Source organism: Cucumis melo, chromosome 9, assembly GCF_025177605.1.
Source record: "Cucumis melo cultivar AY chromosome 9, USDA_Cmelo_AY_1.0, whole genome shotgun sequence".
Lineage (NCBI taxonomy): Eukaryota > Viridiplantae > Streptophyta > Magnoliopsida > Cucurbitales > Cucurbitaceae > Cucumis > Cucumis melo.
This window is the reverse complement of record NC_066865.1, coordinates 2231529-2250235: the sequence shown is the minus strand read 5'-3', so window position 1 is coordinate 2250235 and position 18707 is coordinate 2231529. Positions and strand designations below refer to the sequence as shown.

At 32.0% G+C, this 18707-nt stretch overlaps 1 long non-coding RNA gene across 1 annotated transcript; it reads left to right on the top strand.

The window, feature by feature from the left end:
- Positions 1–1772: 1772 nt before the first annotated feature.
- On the top strand, positions 1773–5482 carry LOC127151004 (uncharacterized). Its single transcript, XR_007823667.1, has 5 exons — positions 1773–3215; positions 3350–3510; positions 3590–3682; positions 4544–4660; positions 4773–5482. It is a non-coding gene; the product is annotated as an uncharacterized LOC127151004 (long non-coding RNA).
- The last annotated feature ends 13225 nt before the right edge of the window (positions 5483–18707 follow it).

Below are 18707 nucleotides of genomic sequence, written 5' to 3'. Positions count from 1 at the left end.
AACTGAATGTCCTGAATGTGGTCAATCGAGGTGGAAAAACGTTAAGGATAGAAATGAAGAGAGAAAGCAAATTCCTTAGAAAACAAATTCCCTCAAAAGTGATATGGTACTTCCCACCCATTCCACGATTTAAAACGCTATTTAGAAGTATTGAATGTGCTGAAAACTTGACTTGGCATGCTAGTGAAAGAATTGATGATGGTAAGTTACGACATCCAGCGGACTCTCCAGCATGAAAGTTAGTAGACTTTAAATTGCCAGACTTTGGTTCTGAACCTAGAAATCTTCGTTTAGCATTGCCAGCCGATGGAGTAAATCCTCATGGTGACATGAGTTCTAAATACAGTTGTTGGCCGATAGTGATGGTTATTTATAATCTTCCACCATGGTTGTGTCTGAAAAGAAAGTACATGATGCTATCAATGCTAATTTCAAAGCCAAAACAACCGGGGAATGATATAGGCACATACTTAGCACCACTAATTGAAGACTTAAAACTTTCATGGGAAAATGGTGTTGAATGTTATGATGCTTATCGAGAAGAAGTCTTCAACTTAAGGTCGGTTTTGTTGTGGATAATCAATAATTTTCCTGCATATGGTAACCTCAGTGGATGTTGTGTTAAAGGGTATAAGGCATGCCCAATTTGTGGAGATAATACAAATTCTATAAGGTTACGACATGGTAAGAAAATAGCGTACCTAGGACATCAAAGATTTTTAGCACGCGATCATTCGTACCGACGACAAAAAAAGTCATTCAACGGTAAAAAAGAACTTGGTACAATTTAAGAACCACTTTCAGGGGAGGATGTGTACTTAAAATTGAAAGATCTTGAATTTCCTAAAGGAAAGAAGATACATAAGAACACATCGATGAACCTAAGTGAAAAGATTTGTTGGAATATGTTATTTTCCTTTTTTGAGTTGCCATACTGGAAAGATCTTCATGTTAGACATTGTTTAGATGTGATGCACGTTGAAAAAATTGTTTGCATGAATATCTTAGGTACGCTTCTTGACATTCCTGGTAAAAGTAAGGATGGGTTGAATGCTAGACGCGATTTAGTTGATCTAAAACTTCGACCGGAGCTTGCCCCTATTAGTAGTGAGAAGAAAATATTAATTCCTCCCACGTGTTATAATCTTATAAAGGAAGAAAAACGATGTGTTTTGAAGGCTTTGTCAAAAATAAAGGTTCCCGAAGGTTACTTTTCCAATATTAGAAACCTTGTGTTAATGACAGATTTAAAACTTAATAGTTTAAAATCTCATGATTGTCATGTGCTCATACAACAATTGTTTTCCATTGCGATAAGATCGGTGCTACCGAAACATGTTCGTTATGCTATAACTAGGTTGTGCATCTTTTTCAATTATGTATGCAACAAGGTGTTAGACGAAGCAAACAATTAGACAAGTTGGAAGAAGATATTATGGTAACATTGTGTTTATTTGAAAAGTATTTTCCCTTCATTCTTCACAATCATCATTCATCTCACAGTACACATAGTTAGGGAAGTCAAACTTTGTGGCCCGATTGATGTATCCCTTTGAAAGATTCATGAAAGTAATAAAAAACTCTTTGAGGAATAGATATCATCCAGAAGGTTGTATTGTTGAAAGTTATTTAATAGAAGAAGCTATTGAATTTTGTTTTGATTTCATATCTGAAGTAGATCCCATTGGGCTTGGGACTCACAAGTCACAAGACCATTTAGACACTTCAAACATTGGTAGGCCATTGTCCATGGGAGTTCCATTCAAACCCGAACAAGAACTTCTACATCAAGCTCATCGATATGTCCTGGAAAATACAATTGATATCCAACCATATATGGAGTAAGTTTGTTCATTGCTTTCTTCATTGTTTCATTGACTTTTATATAATTAATCTAACTATATTACAATGTTTGTATGATGACTATAAAGAAAACATATGAAAGCTTTGGAACTACGATATCGGAATAAGTCTAAAAATCAGAAATGGCTTCAAGAGGAACATGATCGAACGTTTATTTGGCTATAAGAAGAGGTATAGTGATGAACTTTGTAATTTAGTTATACATGTTATGTGTTAAACTTGAAATAAGAATTCTCATGGTAGGTATCAACTGAGCTTGAAGTTGGAAATACTGGAGTTTCATATAACTTAAGGTGGATTGCTCATGGCCCTCATCCTTTTGTTATTACATATAGTGGTTGCAATAAACGGATGTCGCTATCACAAAAAATCTTCTAAGAAGGATCGAAATATACAAAACAACGGAGTTAGCTTAGTTGCAAAAACAATGCAAGTATCTAGTTCTAAAGATAAAAATTCCATCATTGGAGATATTTCTTTCTATGGAGTGATACAAGAGATATGAGAACCCAATTATAATACGTTTAATGTTTCGGTGTTTAAATGCGATTGGGTTCAGAATAGTGGTGGTGTTCGTATCAATGAACTTGGTTATGTTTTAGTTGATTTAAATAGAGTAAGACACAAGTCAGACTCATTTATACTAGTAAGCCAAGCAAAGCAAGTGTTTTATGTTGAGGATCCAAGTGATGTTAGATGGTCAGTTGTACTCACTCCACCACGAAGAGACTTTGAAGGTAGGTATAATGATGACGAACTTGGTGAAACAATACTCCAGTGTGAAGGAATACCCAATGATATGTCAGATGTCGATTTAAACAATGACTTGGATGACATGATCTCAACGTACATAAGATCAGATTGTGAAGGCACATGGATACCTACATAATATTATAATGGTGTGTTTTTAAAATTTCAAACAACTAGACCATAAGTTTATTATGTTCATTTATCTCATTTCATTATTTATTGTTTAAAATTTGTATATCATGCTAATTGTTTCTTCATTTTGATTGACAACTTTCACATAATATAATATGGACGATTTTAATGAAGAACTTGGTGTCGGTGAGTTGAATGCAACAGTTGAAGAGATTGATACTAAAAATGAAACCCCAAAAGAGTTGAAGCGACGACGAGGACCTACTACTATGTTTGATGTAACTCGCATTAGAAGTTTGGGAGACAAGAAGGTGGTGAGATACAATGAAGACGGAGCACCTATTGGTGAGAATGGAGCCAAGTTAAAGTCTTTCATAGGGTCTGCAACCCATTATCATGTCCCTATCACATATACGTCTTGGAAAAGTGTACCTGCAGAACTGAAAGATAAGATATTCACTACAGTTGAGGTATATATAACTTTAATGTGCTTATTATATTGATAATGTTCTTGCTATATGGACACTTGATTAAGTATTTTTAATTATTTAAGCTGCATTCGTCATTGATCCAAGATCTAGGAAAAATGTTCTCTAAACTGCAGGTATTTTGTTTCGTTAGTTTAAGAACTGGCTAACAACAAAATACATCATGCCACGTAAAGATGAACCACAACTTCTTCAAGTTCCACCTGAAAAGTATTCCTTCATTGAGCAAAATCACTGGGAAGAGTTTGTAAGGTCAAGAATATCCGAGACCTTTCAGGTATGAATAACTTTTATACATGAAAATCATTCGAAAGAATATTTTCTACTTTCTCATTAACAAATACATTTGGATATAGGAAAAAAGATAATTACAACAAGATAGATGATCGAAGAACAAATACAATCATAGAATCTCAAGGAAAGGGTATGCCAATCTTAAGGAGGAAATGGTAAGATGTTTAGATGTTTAAGGAGGAAACTCCCATTTTTGTATTTTGTTATTTATTTGTTGCTGAAGAAACCTTATAGAATTTATTTTAGACCATATCCTAAGGGATTAGATTTTTGGGATGTCTGTTCAATATTATTTCCTTCTTGTTTGGTTTGATATCTGGTGTAGTACTCCTATTTGCTTGAGTGGGGTGGGGGGAGGGATTGTTTGTTTCTTGTAAGACTTTGTCATTAGATGTCTATATATTTAGAAACTCCTCTCTCCCATTTTTGTAGTTTGTTCTTTCTTTGTTGCCGAAGAAACCTTATAGAATTTGTTTTTGACCATATCCTAAGAGATTAGATTTTTGGGATGTCTGTTTAATATTATTTCTTTCTTGTTTGGTTTGATATCTGGTGTAATGCTCCTATTTGCTTGAGTGGGGGGGGGGGTTGTTTGTCATTAGATGGTTTATTTCAAATTTTGTATAGTTTGTGGAGTTGCATAAAAAGTTGTAAGTTTGCGTTATTTGTTTCTGTGGATGTGTTGGCAACTATAGTTGTGTAATACAGCCCCTTGATTCTCATGTTCTTTTGTTTGTAATATTAGAAATCTGTGGAATTCTTGTTTCTATAGTTTGTCTCTATAATTTGGTTCATTTGGTTAATGCAAATGTTCTGCTTATTGGGAGCATGTGGGTGACAATGAGCTGATGACTTTTTTACTTCTCCCCTTCTTCCTTTCTCACATTCTACACTAGTTTTAGAGTTCTATTTGGTTTGTTTTGATTAATTATACTGCTTGGAATCAGTAGCAATATAGCTAAAATGGAATACAACCTAATATGTTTACCACTTGAAATCCATGTTTTTGAATGAAGAAGGAGGGTTCAAATGAAGTTGATCATGTTGATCGAGCTAAAATGTGGAAGAAAGCTCGAGTTAACAAACAAGGACAGTACGACAACGACGACATTCAGCAAATTGTCCATAAAATAGTAAGTAATTACATGTAAATTACACATTTCAACTATTCATTACATAAGCAAGCATTTCTATAACTTGCATTAATTTTGCTATCTTTTTATGATGAGATATTAATGAATACAGATTCATCGTCTGTGAACAGACACTATTCGAATGATGTGTTAATCCAAGCATTGGGCAAAAGAGCACAATGGTCGTGTGCGTGGGGTTGGTGGATACATTACTCCGACAACGTACTTTCATTTAGTTAAGAAAACATCAAAAGATGAGACGAACATTCTAGTTGAGAATGAAGAACTCCGAAGGCAAGTTAGTGAATTAAAGGCACAAATTTGCTCAAACTTGGCTACACCATTGTCTGCACACGGGAGTTGTTCAAGGCCAATAATGTTAGAGGGGATTGAAGAGAAGGGTACAAGAATAGAAGTGGAATCGATGGACAAACCAAAAGAGAATTAAAAGGAAGGGAAGGAGGTGATGAAGATGAATGAACCAAAGTTTGACGTTTTGAAAGTATGTAATCCACTATTAAACTGGAATGTCTAATATTGTATGTCTTATTGAATGTGGATGTTCTTGAATTAGGAGAGGGACTTAATAAAAATGCCTACGGAAAAAGAAGTTGTATGTGAGTCGACATCAACTTTGCCATTAGCTTTGAAATCGATTCTCAGATATGTTGAGAAGGTAATGGAGAAAGATTCCAGCATCACTTTTTCACTACCAGCTGACATTTTTGGTATTAGTCGAAAGCGCTCTGTGCTTTGAGAGGATATAATTGATCTTTGTTACATGAACGATGTCAAAACGTTCACATTGGTGGCCTATATGATGTAAGTCAATTTCATTTCTTTGTATCTAAATTTATGTATCTCGTTTATGAGTTTATATATTTTGTAGGTACTTGTATTCATTTGTTCTTGGTTCGAAAGAAAATGTGCAGTATGTCTTCGTAGATCCGTCCCTAATCTCTTCTGAAAACACACAAGAATCTCGAATTCGAAAGTTGTGTAGTAGATTGATGGTGTCAAAAGTAAACCAAGTAGTTCTTGCTCCTTTTAATCTTGAATAAGTTCAGTTAGGGTATCGGTTGCATTGACAATAAAATAGTACTTACATTTTTGTATAATTAGGGGTCATTAGGCACTGCTTGCCATAAATGCGTATGAGGATACAATGTTTTACCTTGACTCGTTAAGGACGACATCGAAAGCAACTACAAGATATGTAACCGACACGTAAGTTTAATCTTCTATATCATGTAGTGCTATTAATTCTAATGCATGTACAATATTCTAAGATATGTACAATCTTATCTTGGCAAAACAGAGTAGTAGCGATATTTCACTCGTAAAAGAACATTAATAAAAGCAGGAAACAAACTTTATGGCAAACAGTAAAGGCACGTATAAATATTTAAATTCATTGTATTTTGTAGATTGCTAGTAATTAAGATTTGTCTGTTATTCTAATTTGTTGTTTTTATAGTGTCCACTACAAGTCGGAGCACTGCGTGTGGATACTATGTCATGAAGTATATGAGAGAAATTGTAAATAGGGGAAGCATTGTCATCTCGGATTCAATATGTTATATATCAAACTATTTCTTTTATGGGTATAATAATTTTCATGAATACTAATTCATTTATTTTGCATGTCTACAAATTGATACATGAAAACCATACTCACAGACTGAGTTAGATGAGGTGCGGGTTGAGTTAGCTGAGTTTTTGGGTTCGTACATATGATCTAGGACTTATTTGTCATTTTGAAACAGGAAACTTTATTTTTTGTGGCTTATTTTTTGAAATGTTCATATGAAGGGGGGAGAGGGCACTAGTAAAAAAAGGGCCTGCAATGACAGTTAAATACTGTCATTAAAGGTTTTCATGACAGTTTTTTGCAGTCATTGATGCAGCAGTCATGGAAAGTATTTTATGGCAGTTGTATAAAACTGTCACGAAATGTGGTTTTCATGACATAGAATAAATGTCACGAATTAAATATTTTATGACAGATTATAACTGTCATTATTTATTTTTTATGACAGTTAATAACTATCATTGTTTATATTTTATGACAACTGATAACTGTCATAGTTTACATTTTATGACAGAGAATAACTGTCATTGTTAATATTGTATGACAGATATTAAATGTCATTATTTATCATTTATGACACTTTTTAACTGTCGTCATTTTACTTACCATGACTTTAATTAACTGTCAAGAAAACTTTTTTGATGACAGTTTTATTTTTCAATTTAAATGTCATAGTTGTGTTTTTGGTCACTGTTTTGAACTGCCATCTTTTTTATTGAATCCTGTATTTCTTGTCGCCCTTCCATTACACATACCATTACACAAACCAATACAATCACATATGGAAAGAAACGGTGAACACTTTAATAGAAAGAAACATACACTTTCTAATATTGCTTTAATTGTTGGTACAAATGTGTTTTGGTATGAACAAACTATTTAAATAACTACATTTAAACAAAAATATTTCCTACTAAACCTATAAAAAAGCCTATATATCATGAATTGGCGTAAATATGGTTTCATTAATTGCTCCAATGGATTGTGGAAAAACCTAGTAAGAAAAGAAAAGGAAAAAAAATGATTCAACAAGACCACACATTCACCCACATAAACACATCATATTCACTTCAACAACACATTTTAACAACACAAAGCACATACACACTTCAAGAATAATAACTTTTAAGTTTGGCAGTGGATTATTCTTTTCTATAACTTCTAAGCTTGGTATTGGAAATGTACAAGGTATTCAAATGGAAAGCCTTACATATACGAGTCACAAAATTATGCTACTGTTGAAGTACACAATGTACAAAATTCATCCATATGAAAAAGAAGAAAAACATAATCGCAAACACCAAATTCAGCCCACAAACTTAGCTAAATTCATTACAGAACTTCACAAAAATGCCAAAACCAACAGCGAATAACAAAACTCAAAGCCAAAACACCTACAAGCATATCAATGGCTAAAAGCAAAAAAATTGATCAAATGATGCACTAGCACAAAGTACAAAAAGAGAGAAAAACAACCTTTTGAATGAAAATGAATTCTGAAGTGCTGGGATTTGAAGTAGAAGGCCGAGAACAACTTTTAGCAAGTAAAACAGAGTGTCTCATCTTAGCAAGAAGTGTATTCAAGTTACAGATACTAAATCAATGCAGATTTTAATCAACAACATATGCAAGTATATAATTTGATGAACTTCAAAAACTGCATTTTACTAAGTTCTAAGATAACCTTACCTCATTGATATTGAACATGGCAACTATATTTTAGCCATCTTAATTTAGCCATAACCTCATTCTACAACATCTGGACATTATGACACTTGAAAAAAATATTTTTGTTGTCTATGTTGTGTCTATTTGTGCCTTGCTTCTCAGGTATGCAAGAAGCACCTACCTGGCAAATAGTTCTACAAATGTTATAGTAAGAACAACAAAGTATTCTCCAAGAAAAGAAGCAAACACTTAGAAACTATAAGATGTTTCAACCCCTATCTCAATGTTCATCTCATCCATTCTTACCCATCCCAATAATACATTATAGCATAGCAATTAACAACTAACTGTCTGCATCACCTTGATAAATTCATGAAGTTAATGGCAAAATGTGGTAGAGAATAAAGATTTACATCAGTTTTTGTTCATCATTAGTCTATGAATTTTCACACAGTAGTCTATCATTTCTACAAACCTCAAAGATCTATGTCATAAAAATAGCTCCCAAGTGCAATATAGTTTACAAGCAACAGAATCCACACTAAGATTTGAATCGAAGACCATCATTCATGTTTTAAAAAAACATGTAAGCACCTTAAAGTGCTATGTAAGAAACCATAGCAGAATATAGAACTAAGTATCCAAATAATTTCCATTCATTCTAAAATTCATTACTTGAGTATTCAAATAATTTACATTATGAGGCAATAAAACTAAATTACATTATGAGGCAATAAAACTATAACACAACGAAAGGTACGTACATTTGCAAAGGATTTAAAAGCTCATTGATGTGCACTAAAAAGTTTTATGCCCAACACACTTTGATACATATAATGAAGTATGAGGAAGAATTACTCGCTATACTTTACAAGTAGTAACTTTTGGAAGAAACTCTCCAAAAATATTTACAAGGTCTATGCAATGAGAAATTTGGAATTTGAATGTATGAAAGCAGTATGTTAACTCAAATTGGACTTCTAAAGACAACACTATAAAATAGAAAGCTATTGAATAAAGAATAAAATATTGTCCATGGATATTAGCAAAGATAATAAAGTTGGTAGTTCTATAATTTACTACTTAGTTCAAAGGACTCATTAAACCAAAAATAACCTAACAAAGCAAAGTTCACAATCATCAACAAAAACCTATCTCAAAAGTATGTACAAAATATCAATAGAAGACTCTGAATCACGAGTTCACCAAAACGTGTTCATCTAGTACAATTTTTTCTTCCTTTCAATCTTTGCACTCCTTATCTCCTAGAAAATAAGTAAATAATTCAAGAATTCAAAATAAAATTGGCAAACTAACAGACGTCACTTACATAACAATTAATGTTACTAAAAAAAAATAAAGCAACTCTCAACCTTGGAAACTACAAGGGGCTCTTGGAATGAGAAGCAAACCATTAGCAAACACCGTAATAAATACTCATGAAAATCATTCAATTACTTGAGATGAAAATGTTATTATGTGCATTTCTTTTCAATGTTTTGATGAGCAGGCTTACTGTAAGATTTTCTAATATGATCTTCTTGGGTATAACATCAGCCTCATATCAATAATCTTCTGTCTCAGGCACGATATATATGCAAACAAATGTCACGTTTGGTTGAGTTCAACCTACAAAATAAATTATAAATATACTTATCACTTGGTTGAGTTCAACCTGGAGCATAAATTAAAAATTACTACTTGGAGTACTAAAGTATGTGGAGCTAAAAGATAAAAAAAGAAACAAAAGTTTATGGCTGTAAATGTTCTTGAAATGGAAGATTTTATACAAGTAATATGTTACAAAAACAAATATCTGATGAGAACTTTTGTTAACATACAAGAAATTGCTCACCCATAAAATAGAACTTTTCCAAGGGGATATGGTTTTCAATTAAAGGCATTCACTAAGAAAAAGGAGAACATCAAAACTATCAGAAAAATACATGTATAGTATAAACACGTGTGAGCAAGGAAATGAGAAGAAATTGAGGGAAAAAGAGAGAAACAAAATAGAAGAAAAATGGAGAGAAATTTTGGATGGCCCTAATTTTAGAGAACAAGCAAAAAGATGAGAAAGAAGGGTTCTAGACAAGTTACCTTGTCGAAGCATCAAAAGGATATGTTCAAGAAAGCGAACGTGTGATGAAGGCCATCCTTAAAGTGCTATGTAAGAAACCATAGCAGAATATAAAACCAAGTATCCAAATAATTTTTCATTCATTCCAAAAAGTCATTACTTGAGAAATAATCCTAAATACATCCTAAGACTATATATTCTTTTCAATAAGAGAGGAGATTGGAATTTCTGCACTACTAGAAATAAAACCTAACACTAAACATGTATGACTGTAACAACTAAATTCTAGAGAATGCTTAAAGGCCCTACACATTATCAAAGTTTAAAATCTAACCATTCATTTTTCATTCTCTTTTTCTCAAAGCTTCCTCCCATAGCCATGAAATCTGTCTTGGCCTTGATTTCCTAATTCAAACAAACAAAAATCAATTAAAAATCAACCAAAGGCTTCATTGAGACATTTCATCAAACACATTGTAAGGTACCAAAATATTTTATCACATAGCCAACAATATATTTCATAAAGCCATCAATATTTTTCACAAAACCATCAATATACCTTTAAAGAATCAGAAAATAGTTAAAATACCTTTAGGGAATGGACAAAGGCATTGTTGAGTTAGCGCCTATTGCAAAGCAATATCTTGTTGTCAACATGAAGAATAAGTCAACCATTTTTTAGGAGCACAGAGGAAACATATGCAACCAATAACAATATCTAACTTTGCTATTAATTATAACAAATGAATAACAAACCAAAGAACATATAAGGTCACTCCACACGACCACACATTTGCAATCTGAAATGCATCGTCGGTAGACCCAAAAAAGAGAAATAATCTCAGCCTTAAAACACATCACAAGATAGAATGGGCATATTGATACACATGCATATATATATAATTATATTATAACATTTACCTTGCTACCATACTCTTTCTTAAGCAACACGTCATGAGCAATATACACAAAATGGTAATTTTGATTCGCTGCTACCAGAATTTACAAAACAATAATATAAATTAACAAACAAAAGAAGTCTACATATAGATTTCAACTATAAGAACAAAGAAGAAGATTAACGATCCTTGTTTCTCATTATTAAACATTAAAATCAATTGCACTAAAAGGACTGTTTTCCGCATCTAAATGTATTAGATTTGAAATTAGTTCTAGTAGTTTTTCAATCACAATTAGAGAACAAATTTAGGCATTCATGATGATGATACAATAGTCTTAATTTTAACCACATGCTATGCTACTACCTACCACCATTAAATCCACAATAAAATCAATGTGCGCTATTGTTATAACTAATATCACAACCAATTAGAAAATTCAGTTTCCATAACAATGCAAATTAACACATGTACTAAGATTGCTCGTTTACAAAACTTTCCACAAAAAAACTTCAATGCAGATTTCACTTGAAAATAAGACAATATAATTGCTTGTTTACAAAACTTTCCATAGAAAAACAATCAAAAAAAAAAAAACTTTTTTCTAAAAGAAATCTATACACTGCACAACAAGTAAGGACCCAATAAAAGTTATTGAGAAAAAAAATGAAGAAACTTATATTAACCATCTTGAAGATGACTTAACAAGGATGAAATTACCTTCCCAAGCTTGGAAATTTTTGTGCCACCAATTTTCTAACGGCTTCCTTCAAACTTTTTCCCTCAAACATTCAAAATCTAACGACTCATATACATCAAATGTGCATCCAAGAGCTAGAAGACCAAAATTAGAGTAGAACTTAAAAAGTAAAATGAGCATAGAACTTGTGCAATCATACTCGAAGTTTATTAGTCAACAAGGAAGAAAATTTCATACTCAAGGAATCATAATCTAGAAATTACTTTATCAGTCATTTTCTCAAATAGTTTGTAGGCAGAAGAACAAACAACAAAAACTAAACATGAAGACCCACGTCAAACACGTTCGAATCCATCAAGAAAAACTAAATGAAGGCAATTAATGGCGATTAAGTAAAAAGGAAGTCAGAGAGCAAAGAATGAATCGAAGAATGAAGCAACAAAGAGGAGTACTATAGGAATGAACGAAGAACATACCAGATGGAGGAGGGAGCGAGGAGAAGCACGAGACGACTGAAGACGACAAACAGAGATGGCGCGTCTGGAAGAAACAAAATGTGCGAAACTAGGGCTTGGGGAGAAGAAGGGGTTGGAAATATTGATGAATCTAAGAGAGGAGGAAGAAGAAGAAGGAAAAGGGCAAGAGAAGCAGAGAGATAAAAAAGAAGAACGAAATGTTGTACCTTTTCTTCCTTGGACGAGAGAAAATAGTGCAAAAGGATTTGGGAATAAATGTTTTGTGCAGAAGAAAAAATCGTGTAAGAGATTTAGTACCCTTCTCTTTTCTTTCTTTCCTTTCATTTGATTTAAAATAAATATTTATTATTTTATTATTTATATTTAATGACAGTTAAAAATTGTCATAGTATGACACTTAAAAACTGTCATAAATTCTTCATATCCGAAAAATTTCACATTTTCCCACAAAAAACGCGCATTTTGACCTTTTATGATATTTTTTTCTTCCCTCCTTTCAATTTGGATACAATAAACTGTTATAATAGGACTCTTTTCTTGTAGTGGGGGGTTGATTGATATACTTTTGAGATTTTGTTGTGGTTTAGGGTTTAGGTGATCAATTGTTAATAGGTGAATTGTTCATATGTAAGGGTTGCCATTATGAAACTTTATGTATTGGGGATGATATACTTTTGGGCTAAGTTAGTTAATTAGATAATGTTTAGTTCCGTTCTTGGAAATCTACTGAAATTGTTTATATATATATTGGTTTTGTAAATGATATATGAATATGATGCAAAGTTTTGGAAATGATATGAATAGATGATATTGAGTTGCCATTTGATGAATATTTGTCGTTTATATGTAGTTGAATTCTTGGACCAATGAGAGCATAATACACAGGAACAATAATATAAATAAATTATAATTAAAATAATGGAAAATTGTTTGACGGTTTGCAAATGTCATAAACAACGAAATTCTTGACGGTTGCCAAATGTCATTAAAAAGCATATTCTTGACGGTTCCCAAATGTCATGAAAAAGAAACTCTTAACAGTTACAAAATGTCATAAGCAATCACTTTCTTGAAGGTTAACAAATGTCATGAACAAATGCACTCTTGACGGTTTTAAAATGTCATGAATATTCGTATTCTTGAGGTTTCTGTCATTCGTACTCACATTCTTGACGGTTCTAAACTGTCATTAAAACTTATACTTATGATGGTTCTAAACTGCCATGAAAAATTGAATACTTGACGGTTATAAATTGTCAACGTTCACAATTCTTGACGTTTTTTACAACTGTCAAGAACTTTTTCTTTCTTGACACTGGATTCAATGACGGTTTAAAACCGTCAAGAGAGTCAGTTTTTGTAGTAGTGGTGACTTTTTGAGTTCTATGATAAAACATCATTTTGTCATCTATACTTTCACTAAATAATTAAAAGTGGTTATCTTATTTATCATCCTAGTTATTCAAATATAGAAGTCGCCTCATCATCATGTTAGAGAGTCAACAGAATCTTAATGACAGAAACCAACATATATTGTTTTTAAAAGCCACAGATTAATACCACAAGAATAAAACAATATGCCAATGCATAAAAAAATGTGTTGAAAGAAAGTGGCCAAGAGCCTTTGTGCGGGATGATTTTGCATACTTATAAGATAATGTTTGACCATCCTTCAATGATGTTGCAGTATTTAGAAAAATGGCAAAATACACCTTTGGTCCTTAAAGTTTGAGTTCAGTGCGTTTTTGATCCTTAAGTCTCAAAAGGGATATGTCCCTAAGATTTTAAAAATATTTCTTAATAGTGTTTGAGTTAACTTACCGTGGTATATTTGATTTGGCACATTTTAAATGAGTTTACCAATTCTTGAATTGAGTAACTTTGCTTTTTTCTTATTTTTTGTTTTTATTGAAGAATGTTCGTTTAGAATCCATGGATTCTTATACCATATTAGATATACATGAGAAATCCATTTCACAATGAATTAAATTGATAAAATTTTTTGAAGTTTACACATCTCTTTTTGATGTGAATCCTAATTACTTTTAAAAAGAATGTAAAATTATGTTCGACGTAGTAGTTAGAGTAGTGATTTTAGAAGAGAGATTTATGTACGATTGATTTTGTAAAAGTGAATTTTTAACAATCAAATTCTTGGTTGGTTCCAAACTTTTAAATGTGATTTTCAAATACTTAAAATTGATTTTGAACTATTATGTTTTGTTTTAGAGATCGTAAAACTATTGAAATATATTTTATATTTGAAAATTTATTTAAGTAATTAATTATAATAAATTTATTTTATTTATTTTTTTCATATGTTTTCAAATTTTTTTTATATAAAGTTGGGTAACAACCATAGTTAGGAAAAAAATCATTAGAAAGGGTGATTAAAGGTGAGTAGCGACTGTTGTTGAAAAAGGTGATTGAAGGTTGGCAGTAACGGTTATCAAAATTTGATTGATAGCGGGCACCGAAACGATCATCAGCAACTAGAGAACAACACTTGTTGAGAAAATAGTCACCTAAAGTTGGCCATCAGCAGGCGTTGAAAAGCATATATTGGAGACAGTGGTCGAAGGTGGTTGGTGACAATTGTTGGAAAACGATCACTAGAAGCTTGGTCGATGTCGGTTGCTGAAAAACGGGTGTGAAAATTAATGTAGGGCGGTTGCTAAAAAGCGGTCATCAGAGGGTTGGCTGATAGAGGTTGTGAAAAAAATGGTTACCAAAAGTTAGCCTACAATGACCACTAAAAAACAATCGACGGGTATGTGGTTAGAGGTTAGCCAATGACAATAGCCAAAAATGGTCACAAAAAGTTGGTTAGTGGCAATCATTTAAAAAAGTCATCGAAACTTAGCTAATGATGAATGTTGAAAAATGATGCCTAGAGGTTGTCGATGGTAGTTGACGAAAAATTATCAAATGGGACCGAGTAGCTAGTGTTTTCATTGGAATTCATGAATTCTTTAGATACATGAAATTTCTTATTAAATGCTTATGATGGATATCAAAATATCAAAATTTGATATTTTAATATTCTTGTGGTAAATAAAAAAAATCATATTTTTAAACAAAAAGTAAATTCCATTTTTCTAATGGCTCTCATGCCATCCACATAATTATCATTTCATGCTTAGCTTTCTTGTCTTGGATGTAATTGATAACCGTGGGACATTTAAAAAAACGAAATAGAAAACTTTGTTGTGTAAGCCTTAATTTAGTTTAAAAGATAAATTTCGGTAACCATTTTTATGGGTGTCGTAGGGTGCTAATACATTCCCTACACTCAATTGACTCCCGAATCTTAAATATGAATTTATGTAGACTAATTTTTTTTGGTGACCAATCACACCTTAATATAATTGGTGACGACTCCAAACCTTTTATTTATTAAAGATTAAATGACCGAGGACGTCGGCTGCTCCGTGTCGCGATCAAGTCGCAACAAATGGTTGCAAAAAAAAAAAAAAAAATCACCCAGAGGTTGGTTGACAACAGTTTTCATGAAAATGGTTGCCAAAAGTTGGTTGGGGGTAGTGGTTGAAAAATAATTCATGGATACGAGATTAGCGATTAGCCAATGACCATTGTTGGAAAATGGTCACCAAAAGTTAGACGATGACGGTCTCCAAAAAATAATGGTCATTGAAAGATGACCGACAACAACGGTCCAAAAGCGATTGTCGAAGATTGGCCAACTTTTGGCCAAGAAAATAGTAGCTGACCGTTTGGCCGACGGAGGTCACCGAAGAATTTTAATAAATACCTAATTTTATTAATTTATTTTTAATAATTTTTTATAATTTAACCCGATCATCATATTTCAATGGTATGAATAGTATGAGAAACATGTAAGAGGTGGGTTTTCATTCAATCACAACAAGAAAATCATTTCTAAGTAATTTTTTGAAAACCAAGCTAAATTGATTTTTTATTTTTCAAAATTCAGTTTTACTTTTTTAAAGTGATTTTTAAAAATAGGAAAGATGATTTTAGCTGTATCAAAATTAATGCCAAACACAACTAGGGAAAAATTCAAGAGCGTTTCTAAAATATTTAAAACAATACGATTAATAATAATAAAAAAAGATAATAGAGTAAACAATCCAATCTAATAACTTAAATGGTTAAATACCGATAGAAACAAATAGATGAATCATTTTCTTAAAATCGAATTAGATATTATAAATATAGTCACATTTTAGTTATAGTGAACAAATATTATAATACGTGCCAAATGAAGACAATTTTTAGCTTAATCTAATAGGAAAGGAAATGTATCTTTTTATTATTATTATTAATAGAAACTTTCCTTCTTTAAACAAGATAAATTTTGGTGAAATTGAACTATTTGATGAATATAATATAATTAGATACGAAACGAAAGAGAGAAATAAAGATAAAAAATGGAAAATATGCCAAAACAGTTTGTTTCCTTCATTTCTCACCAAATATATTCAATGTATTTTATTTGGTAAATCTTATTACATCTCAAAGGAAAATTTATACAAATTAAATTCAACTAATAAAGTCTGTGAAATAAATTATCATAATTGTGAGATTGGAAAGATTGAATTTTCTACTTCTTCGATATTAATATAATGTTTAGAATATTAATATAAGGTATCATATCAATTAATGCTAAGTAATAAATTAATACAAAGTATCTCAAGCGTTAAAAGGAGTACAAATTTTGGAAGGCATCATGTAAAGTACTTTTCATCTCTGTCTTTTTTTTCTTTCGTCCTTTATTAATCTAAATTTTCAAAATTTTGACACATTGAAATTTTAGTTATCGTATCCATTTAAATTTTGAGTAATTTTCTAAGCTCATCAATTTACACTATCTTTGCTAATTTAATCCAAATTTTAATTAGTCATAGTTAAATTAATTTAGACTATATTTATTAAGATCACTTTGCAAATCTTATTAAGAATCCATAAGTAATTTGTTAATCAAGAATCGAAGTATTAATTGATAAAATTATAAATTTCACGAATAAAGTGATAGACTTGTAAAAGCCTTAAATTTAGGAATGATATAAATGGTTTCTTTCTCTCCTTTTGTTTAAATGGTCTAATATATTTGTTTGGCTTTTTTTTTTGTTAGTTAAAGTTACAAGTTTAATCTCTAAATTCTAAATTATCATGTCCTCAATAATATATACAAGTCCTTGAATAAATTTATTACTATGTATAGTACTTGAGTATAAAATGGAGTTTGAGATGTGGAAGGAAGTTGTGATATCTATGAAGTAGGGGATTTATGGATAGACTTTGTGTAATCTCTTTGTGTAAGTTGACTTAGACCATTTGTTGACCCATATAACATATACAATACTTTAAATTCGTACCATATATAATTGGGGCAGAGAACGTGACTATTGTTGTATATATCTCCTATGTCAATCATGTAACATCGATCATTAATAAAGTTATTATAGTACAATTAGTCGTCCCTTGCTAAATGATTAAATATATTTGTTTTAAGTTCCCTAGCTTGAGCTCTTTTCGTGGTTGTTCTATAATAGTACAATTCCTGCACTAAATCAGAGAACACAACACCAAACCAACCAGAACGTAATAGCTAGATAACCACAAATTAAGCGATAAAAGAATAAACGACACAAATATATATAGTGGTTTGACCAATTCGATTTACATCCATTTTGAAAACCAACTTGGAGGAATTTTATTAAGAGCAATATCAAGATATAAATTATAGATATCAACAAAATAATATGTAATCTGTAATTTTACAGCCAAACTCGACTTTATTGTCGACCAAACACCAAGAAACTGAAAGAACCACATGTTGGATGTTGCCTTTGATACCGAGACCCAAAACCATTGAAAACTGCCGCCTTTGATCAGAGACCCACGTGTCGAATACCCACTAAAAAACCCAAGAGAAGCCAATTGCCGAGAAGAGCAACCAAGGGTAAAAAACCGCCGCCAATGAGCCCCAGTGAGAACGCCGAAAACCACTTACAAAATGACATTGGAAGAAGCACCCTGCCGCCGTTGCTCTAAACCCGTCCCTGAAAAACCTCTGTCAAACCACACCGCGAGGAAGTCGAAAAAACAGCTGCTCTCCCTCCTAACACCAAACGACAGACGCCGTCTCTCTCACTCTAATGGTATGACGTCAATCTCTCTCTCTCTCCTTTTCTTTATGAATTGCGGCTGCCCCTCTTTTTCTACTGTGTTACAACTGCCCCTTTTTTTCATTCCAATGTTCTTCTTTTCTTTTAATAACCTAAAACAGAGAAGATTTAACTAATTAGGCATAATTACAAATTTTTTCTCAATGATAAATCCATTTAAAAAACTCTTAAATATTTGTGATTTTTTTACAAATCTCCCTCATGAGAAACTATTTAATACACCAAACCACTTCTCCCAATCACCCTATATCCATAATTAACCTTCAACTCATTTGATCGGTATTTAAACCTATGAGCTGGAAGAATCTTGGCTATCAACCTAGTCTTATACGTAGGCTTACTGTCACCTCCTAGCTTAAACCACTTTGTTTGAATGAGTTTCTGAATAGGAGGCTTTGAAACCAATGACCATGTCTGATTTTTTCACAAAATGAACTCTGCTTCCGTAGCATTCTTCCAT